This window comes from Copadichromis virginalis, linkage group LG15 (assembly GCF_057382275.1).
Source record: "Copadichromis virginalis isolate Kocher_CV1m ecotype Utaka linkage group LG15, C_Virginalis_male_GT1.1, whole genome shotgun sequence".
In the NCBI taxonomy this organism is placed as follows: Eukaryota; Metazoa; Chordata; class Actinopteri; order Cichliformes; family Cichlidae; genus Copadichromis; species Copadichromis virginalis.
The window spans coordinates 41,842,829-41,852,622 of record NC_140632.1 but is presented as its reverse complement, the minus strand read 5'-3'; the positions used below and the strand labels follow the sequence as shown (position 1 = coordinate 41,852,622).

Here is a 9,794-nt window from a genome sequence, read left to right as displayed (position 1 = left end):
ATGCGATTGCGGGTCCCGCGAAAATTCGGAAGCAGATTTGCGTCGTGAAAACGCGTGAAACGTGCGTCAGTGTACCGCGTCTGGTGTGTTTGACCCGCGAATAAAGCCACGCGCGTCAGGTTTTGTGTTGCATTTTGTGCATACGCACGTTACGCGTCTACCGCTCGAGTTGGAAAAATCTGAACTCCAGCGTCAATTCGCGCCGCGACAACCAATCAGGAGCCTGCTGACGTGGCTCTGACCTAGGTCAAAGGGGCAGGTCCAGCCAAAGCCCTTCATTCTTCATTCAATATGGAGGAAAGGCTAATCAACGCGGTAGAAAACAACTCGGAGCTGTACGACACCAGCTGCTTTCTGTACCGAGACAGGAATAAAAAGGACCGAGCTTGGAGGAAGATATGTGAAGAGATCGGGCAACCTGGTAAGTTCATTCATTTCTCTTTTGAAAGTTTTCACTGACACGGGGAAGCCGCACAAAAGCTAGCAAGCCACCGCTATTTTCCCACTGACGTACAAATACCGTTCTGCTTTTATGCATGTTGTCATTTAGGAATATATTTTATTGTTTATTAATAAACAGCACACAGTGGTCCCGCTGTTCATCCGTCACTGCTTTGCTTTTTCGCTGATTTTTTTATTGCACCGTACAGCATTGCATTCTGCAGCCTGATTGACAAATCTGCTCCGTGCCGTGTCTCCTGCGCTTGCCAAATTTATCATGTTTGGTTTTGATAACCATCACGTTCAATAGAAAAAACAGCACAAAAACACCCATAACTATGAGCCTCATTCGGAAATAGACACCTGCACCGTGAGGGGAAAAGGCGCACGAAAGTGGCAGGCAGATGAAGACAAACCGCGGCATATTAATACTTTTACGTTTTGCAATCTACAAAGGTTTGCACTTTGAGAATCAGTTGTGAGAACTGTGACCAATGTTCATGTGTGTGTGGGGAAAAAAGTGTATAAAGTGCGTGGCCAGGGGCTAGTTATTCTGAGAACCCCTGCTGCAGTAAATGAGGGACCACTGTCTACTCTATGATTATTATATTCAACCTGGTAACATTTAATACTGTATTGATAGAACCAACTGATTCTGCAGCAGAGCATCCCCAGTCCCTGAGCTCCTGCTGCTGCACCCACAGGTATGTACAGCAAGCACTGATACCTTTTTAGTCAGTGGGATTGCCTTGTGATCACCTTTACTAAATATCTACAACCAATCTGATTATATCCTGTTTTTGTGGGGTTTTTTTCAATGTTGAAATTAAAATCTAGTAGCAGCCTTCTCATTTCTTTGTGTTTTGTGCTGTTTTACAGGCCCACAGAGGAGGACGGCTCCGAGGCAGATGAGGGACGGGTCCCAGGACGGTCCATCGGTGGTGGAGCTGGCCACCCTGGTGTCCCTGAAGAGGCCACACCAGTCTCCAATGGAGCATTTCCTCCTCAGCCTTGTTCCTGCTCTGGAGAGCAGCTGGTCCTTTTTATTCCTGTCTCTCTGTAAATACTTATATTTTATATATTTATGTTTAATGTTTTTCTGTTTGAGAATTCTAATATTATTTCAAATAAATTTTTATAATGACTAATGTCTCAGTTCTACTACACAGCAAATGTTGGCACACGACTTGACACATGTAGAATTTATTTCATATTAAACTAATGACAAAATATACTGATACAGTGGGATGCAAAGGTTTGGGCAACCTTGTTAATAGACATTATTTTCCTGTATAAATCGTTGGTTGTTACAATAAAAAATGTCAGTTAAATATCATACAGGAGACACACACAGTGATACTTGAGAAGTGAAAAGAAGTTTACTGGATTTACAGAAAGTGTGCAATAATTGTTTAAACAAAATCAAGCAGCTGCATAAATTTGAGCACCACAAAAAAAAGAAATGAAATAAATATTTAGTGTATATCAATGTGTGTGTCTCCTATATGATATATGGGGTGCCTTTGTCTGGACGTGCTTCCCATCCAGAGCTGCACAGCACAGAGGGAAGTTCCAGCGCTCCTGAAATCCCTCTGTGATGGACCGCCAGTCTCCAGGCAGTGTTGCCAACTCCTCAGTAAGGAAAATCGCTATTGGTTGTCCTAAAGTTGCTAGAAGTCGCTAAATGACGTCATCACCTAATTTGCATAATTGGTCATGCTAATCTAATTGTAACCTACGTTGTTGGAGAGAGAAATAACATCGTGGAAGAGACATAAAGTGAGCAAAAAATGTCCTAAATGCATTTAGAATTTATTTAGAACCACAAATTAAATTTCTTTTAGCAATTATTGTTTTTTAATGTCACAATTCCAACCCTGCTCCTTTACCCGGGCTTGGACCGGCAAAAGTGACCCAAAATAAGCACTCTGGTGTAGTTACGTTATGTGTGTGTGTGTGTTTAGAAGTAGTTTTAAACCTTGTGATCCACAAAACAGCATAACAGTAAACGGGAGCAGCGGCTTCGCTCATGCACTGTTCATTTGCAGTTTGGACGCTGTTGCATCTTCAAAAAATAAAAATACAATAACTGAGCCTTACACCGGGGTATCGTTGCACTGGTTTACTGAACCTTACTTTCATGGCATGAACAGAACATGAGCATCCATTTTCTACTGCCTCCTACAGGACACACTCTTCTTCCACTTCCTTACACATTAATGTAACACAGAACTAATACTGCCTCTCCTGGCATTACCATTGTAACAACACATTCATTCTGTTTCTTTCAGAAGATTAACAGGAACTTAGGATGTAGGTATCTATGAATAATAACTATTATGTATACTCATATATTTATATAACCACTTATTTCTTGCGATACCACATCTCCTCCCCCCTTAAGTCAACAACTCCCTTGACTTACTAAATAACTGTTTATCTAAAGAATGCTTAACAACCAATCAACATGTAATTAAGGTAACCATACAACCATACAACTGTACATAGGTTTCCATGTTTCTCTTTTTTTTTTTTTCTCTAACTAGGAAGGTACGTCCTTCCTGTGAGATCAGAGCGCATTGTTGCTCTATTTCTGGAAGATCTCACACTACCTAACAAAGTCCTTTAAAGTCTCTGGTGGACGTCTCTCTCTCTGGGAACGTCGCAACACGGGTGTCCCTGAGGAGTCTCCGGGAGCTGGAGTCTCCGGAGCATAAGGCAACTCCATTGCCGGAGGTTGTGGCGATGTGTCCAACTCTGGTGGCAAGCAGCACTCAGGCACTGATTCTTTGTCAAGCAATGGCTCCACCTCCCTGTCTAGTGTACTGGGAACAGTGTCAGCCACTCTTGCTCTCACCTGATCCACATGCCGCTTCACAGTTTGACCTGATCCAATGGTAACAATGTAAGACACTGGACCCGATGCTCTCACAATGACTGCGGGAATCCACTTCGGGCCATAGGAGTAGTTTCTGATGAAGACCTTGTCTCCTGGTGTGAAACTTCTCAGTCTTTTCTTGGTGTCATGATTTTCTTTCTGTTTCGATTGTTTGTGCTGCACTTTTGTTTTCACATCAGGCATGAGCAAGTCCAAAACTGATCTGAGTCTCCGTGACATCATCAACTCTGCAGGTGATAAACCAGTAGTGGCATGCGGTGTGATGCGATAACTGAACAGAAATCGGGACAGTCTGGTTTGCAAGGTATCACCTTTGACTTTCTTCATCCCCTCCTTAAAGGTCTGGACCGCCCTCTCAGCCAGCCCATTTGAAGAAGGGTGGAAAGGTGCTGATCTTACATGGTCAATTCCATTCTGCTTCATGAATGACTCAAATTCAGCACTTGTGAAGCATGTTCCGTTGTCTGAAACTAACATTTTAGGTAGTCCAAACACACTGAAACTCTGGCGCAGTTTCTCTATAGTTACCTGTGATGTAGAGGATTTCACAGGGTAAATGTCCATCCACTTGGAATGAGCATCCACAATGATTAGAAACATCTCCCCGAGGAAAGGCCCTGCATAGTCCACATGGATTCTGGACCATGGTGACTCCGGCCACTCCCAAGGGTGTAATGGTGCAGTAGGTGGTGACTTGGAGTGTTTCTGACACTCCTCACATGCCTGCACTTCTCTTTCAATGTTCTCATCCATCCCTGGCCACCAGACATACGACCTTGCCAAGCCTTTCATCTTCGACATGCCTGTATGAGTCTGGTGCAGGAGTTTCAATATTTTGTCTCGGCCTTTGGTGGGAATAATTACTCGGGCTCCCCAGAGCACGCAACCATCCCTCACACTCAGTTCCAGCTTTCTCTGTCGATACGGCTTTAAACAGGTGTCGGTCTCAGTTGGCCAGGCTTTTAAGGTGTACTCGTGGACTTGCGACAACAAGACATCCTTAGCTGTCCATCGTTTGATCTGTGCAGTGTCCACTAATGTGTCATCCAGTACATCCATCATCAAAACCTGCTCAGCCATCTCTCGCTCAGGTGCTGAGTCTGGTACCGGCAACCGGCTGAGCGCATCCGCGTTTTCATGATGTTTTCCTGGCTTGTACCTGATGTTGTACTCGTAAGCACTCAATGTCACGGCCCATCTTTGTACTCTTGGTGAGCCCATCTGAGGTATAGGCTTCTTTTCATTGAACAGTGAGATTAGGGGTTTATGATCTGTGTAAATCGTGAAAACTCGGCCATACAAGTATTTGTGAAATTTCTTGATGCCAAATATCACAGCTAGACCTTCTTTGTCAAGCTGAGAATACTTTTTCTCAGCAGGAGAGAGTGTGCGTGACATGAACCCCAAAGGTCTCTCGCTTCCATCCTCCATCTTATGTGACAATACGGCGCCTACGCCATATGGGGATGCATCACATGAGAGAACCAACTCACGGTCAGCAGAATAATGAACTAACACCTCTGCTGAGTTCAACAGGTTCTTAGATTTCTGGAATGCTTCCTCTTGTCTCTTTTGCCATGTCCACCGTACCTCGTGTCTCAAAAGTTCATGTAAGGGTGCCAACAGGGTTGCCAGGTTTGGAAGGAATTTGTTGTAGTAATTTAGCAAACCTAAGTATGCTTTCAGTTCAGTGACATTTGTGGGGGTAGGTGCGTCCATGATTGCTTTAACTTTCTTTTCCACTGGGTGGAGCCCCTGGGCGTCCACTATGTGCCCCAAGTACTCCACTTTCTCTTGCATGAAGGCACACTTGCACCTCTTTAACCTCAACCCAGCTTCCTCCAACCGGGTCAACACCTCATCCAGGTTCTGTAGATGGCTTACTTCATCCACTCCAGTCACTAAGATGTCATCTAAATACACTGCTACATGAGGTATCCCCTTCAAAAGACTTTCCATGGTCCTCTGGAATATTGCTGGAGCAGAGGCCACTCCAAAAGGCAATCTGTTATACGTGAACAGCCCCCGCGATGTGTTTACTGTCACGTACTTTTTCGATTCGTCATCCAAGAGGATTTGCTGGTAAGCGTGGCTCATGTCTAATTTTGAGAACTGCTTACCCCCGGACAGTGTGGCAAACAAGTCCTCCATTCTGGGTATGGGGTACTGCTCCAGTGAAGCCACGGTATTTACAGTAAGCTTGTAATCCCCACACAGTCTTATTGTCCCTGTGGGCTTCAGGAGTGGCACTACTGGTGCCGCCCATTCAGCATATTTCACTGGCGAGATGATGCCTTCTTTCAACAGTCGGTCTATTTCCTCGTCGACTTTTGCTCGCATAGCAAAGGGGACAGAACGCGGACGGAAGAAGCGTGGGGTGGCATCACTTTTCACATGAATAGCAGCTTTCATTCCTTTCAGGGTGCCCAACTCCTCTTTGAACACATTTTCATGTTTACTTAACACTTGCTGAAGTGTTTTCTCTGTTGTTTTGACTTGGTGCAGCTTTCTGTTGTTAGGACTGTTTTTCACTTCACCCCAGTCCAATTTAATTTCCTCGAGCCAAGCTCGACCTAGCAAGCTGGGGCCGTCGCCTTCGACCACCACCAGGGGCAGATGTTTTTTCTGCTGCTTGTATTTGACGCTGACTCGTGTTGCACCAATCACCTTAACAGGATCCCCTGTATAAGTTTCGAGCTTGATTTTGATGGGCTGCAGGCTGGGGGGCTTGCTGTCTTTCCCTGTTTCTCTGAATGTTGCTTCGTTCATGACTGTTAGGCAACATCCAGTGTCTATTTCAAAGTTCACCTTTTTTCCATCAATTTGCATATCCACAGTGTAGGGGTCTACTCTTCTTAAGTGTACCGCACTGCCACGCCCTAACTTGAACAGTTTTCTTTTGTGCCCTTGACTGCACTTGACACAGTTCAACATAAAAGAGTCATCTTCAGAGCTATCAGTTTTGTTGTTATCTGCTTTCTCGCCCACATTGTGAGTACTGTAGTGTGAACTCTGCTTTTTTTCTTTCTTTACATATGTCGATCCATACTTTTTCTGGTTCAGTTTAGTCTTGCTTTTACAAGCTCTAGCTATGTGTCCCATTTTACCACAAGCATGACATTTTTCTTGTTTGTACTTACAGTCTGCTGCTGTGTGTTTGGTTCCTTTGCAACGATAACACTCTTTATTTTCTGCTTTAAAGGTACGACTCTCCTGTTGTCCTCTAGCGAGACTGAAACATTTTGCTGACGCCCCTGAGGTCTGCAGATCCTGTGCATTTTTATTTGCAGTCTCCATGGCTACTGCAATTGACAGAGCCTTGTCAAAAGTGAGATCTATTTCTGACAAGAGACGTCTCTGAATTCGGTCATCCTTAATTCCGCAGACGATCCTATCTCTCAACATCTGTTGTAACGTGTTGCCATAGTTACAATCCTGTGCCAGGCGACGCAGCTCCGCTACATATTCCATGACGGTTTCATTCGGCTTGCGGGAGCGAGAGTCGAACTTATACCTTTGCACAATTTCACTGGGCTTCGGATCGAAGTGATTTTTCATCAGAAGCACCAGCTCTTGGAAGGTTTTGTCTTTGGGCTTGGCCGGGCTGAGAAGGTTTCGCATCAAGCTGTACGTCGCTGCTCCGACGACACTTATTAATATCGCTCTTTGTTTCTCTGCATCGTCGATCCCGTTAGCTGCGAAAAACTGCTCGAGTATTTCCGTGTACTCATCCCAAGTCTGATTCTTTGGATCGAACGCTACTAGCGTACCAATTGTAGCCATTTCCGCTTCGAGGTCACTGCCTTCTATTTCCAGCCGAAAACTTTTGCATTCTTTGAAAAGCTAGCCAAACCTGTAGCCGACTCCATCACTTTATTTTCTTCTCTTTTCTTTCAGTCCGATCGCCCAAACTCCTTCCCCCTAAACATCCTCGTCGCCAAAAAGATGTTGCATCTTCAAAAAATAAAAATACAATAACTGAGCCTTACACCGGGGTATCGTTGCACTGGTTTACTGAACCTTACTTTCATGGCATGTACAGAACATGAGCATCCATTTTCTACTGCCTCCTACAGGACACACTCTTCTTCCACTTCCTTACACATTAATGTAACACAGAACTAATACTGCCTCTCCTGGCATTACCATTGTAACAACACATTCATTCTGTTTCTTTCAGAAGATTAACAGGAACTTAGGATGTAGGTATCTATGAATAATAACTATTATGTATACTCATATATTTATATAACCACTTATTTCTTGCGATACCACAGACGCACAGGTGTGAACATCTCCTGCAGCTGGGGGAGGACTATCCTCTGCCCGTGAGCGCTTTAGCACGGGTGAGGTGCCCACGGCAGCACCGCTGCTTGTTGAGAGTAAGAGCAACACGCCCTTTCATGTCAAAAAGTCGTCATAAATAAGTCTCCAATAACACCAGAAAAAGTCACCAGATTTGTCGCTAGTCGCTTTTTAGAAAAAAAAAGTCACTAAGGGGTCTGAAAACTCGCTAAATATAGCGACAAAGTCGCTAAGTTGGCAACATTGTCTCCAGATGAAGGCACAGCCATGAAGTTGTCCACTAGACCAGCGGTTCCCAAACTTTTTTTGCTGGCCCCCCCTTTGTTTTACAAGAAAAATGTTCGCGCCCCCCGCGCGCACGCACGCACACATCCTCCAACCACACACGCCCATATTTTGCTCCATTGCGATTTATTTCACACCTCAAACATTTAGTAAACAATTAAGCAAATACAAGTAATCTGCAATAAATTACAGGTGGTAATAAAAGAAACTACTAACTCTTTTACGCTGCGTCCGCACCTACACGGGTATTTTTGAATGCGCAGCTGTTTCGTCCACGTAAACGGCGTTTCCAATCACCGAAAACTGAGATTTTTCAAAACTCCTTTTTTGCGTTTATGTGTGGACGAGGAATACAGAGTTCGTCACACAACATTAAAGGTATGTGCCTTTTTTACGCCACGCTGTGGCCACGTTATTGTTTACATGAGATGAATTGCAGAATGATAGAGACAAAATACTGTTAATCTGACTGTCTGCAGGTTTTACACGCAGTTACTGTCCCTCCATTTACAAAGGCAGAGGCGTCACGGTGTCATTATTTTACATGTAGTTGTTTTTTCCTGTGTAATAATGTTCAACATTGCTGTCAATACATTTTCAAAAAATGCCTCTCTGTGCAAAATGGGTTTAAAAACACAAACAGCTGTGGGATCCTGTTTGTCCGTGATTTGAACAGCCCAGCGCTGCTCCCGACGAAGGGAAAACCAATCCTGCAGGGAGACCTACTTCGGCACTTGTGCAGGTGAAGCCAAAGGGAAGATTTGCTTCACCATATTTTCTAGTCTTTGGCTTAGAATGAAGTTGGTTTGGAAACATATTCAGCTTCATCTCCTGTTTTGCGTTTCTGTGGGCGCCCCGTGCTAGCAGTGTCCAAGTGTTTTGTTCCCCCCCTCTTTTCACCCCGCACCCCCCCTGCCATGGCTCTGCGCCCCCTCTAGGGGGCGGGCCCCACACTTTGGCAAGGTCTGCACTAGACAGTCCCAGATGGCCATTGGTACCTGGGGGGTGATCTGGCTCACCGTGGACACACCGACTCTGTAACTGAATGCTTGGTCGTGAAGGAGTCAGATTTAAATCACAAAACATAAATCTTACATGAGATATATTAGTTATAATATAAAATAGTCAGTTGTGTTTTATTTTAACTTTAACATATCATAATTTGATTGGTAACAACTTTTACCCCTACAGTGAGCCAATCACTCATAATTCCTAAACATGTCAATCAGGTAGGAATGAAGTAAGACATTAATAGAAATAAAGAGTTGAGTGTTGACATGTAGCCCTTTCCTTGCTTAAATCATTGTTAATATTTTTGAAAAATTAATCTGTGATAAGACAGCTTATCAAGATAGAACCATGTAACTAGAGATGAACCAAACAGTTCACAGTTTTATCTAACTCTGTTTTAATAAAGGCTGTGACCCCTGCTATAGAGTCTGACAGCTGCAGGGATTATATACAAATATTCAACTATCCCAGAATCAAACCAGGTCTAAATAAAAAGGAGTGAGTATCACTACAAAGATTAACCCTGTGGTCCTCGTACCAGTTTGATATCAGCAAACACCGAGAGCATACACTGATAGACACCACAGCCATGCTGTCATTGCAAACACAGATAACAGCATAAATCGATTTAAATCGGGACTTGATGAGACCTTCTGAGCATCACTAGAAATATTATACGCAGTCGTCTCTGTACCACAGTTTGCTATCAGTAAACACAGACGGCATTCACTGTTAGCATAGCACATCCATGTTACCAGTGTATAAACGATAGTTTAGCACATATTAGCACAGGTATCAAAAAAAGGACTACCGTATTAAACACTATTACTAACCTCAGGCAGACGGACAGGCG

General features: G+C 44.0%; 1 long non-coding RNA gene across 2 annotated transcripts; it reads left to right on the top strand.

Annotated features, from left to right (window-relative positions):
• The first annotated feature begins 317 nt into the window (after nt 1-317).
• LOC146693083 (uncharacterized) lies at nt 318-1,585 on the top strand. Of its 2 annotated transcripts, XR_014915048.1 has the most exons (3): nt 318-421; nt 1,085-1,145; nt 1,321-1,585. It is a non-coding gene; the product is annotated as an uncharacterized LOC146693083 (long non-coding RNA). The 2 variants fall into 2 exon arrangements; XR_014915047.1 differs by lacking the exon at nt 318-421 and having other exon boundaries at nt 1,024-1,145.
• The last annotated feature ends 8,209 nt before the right edge of the window (nt 1,586-9,794 follow it).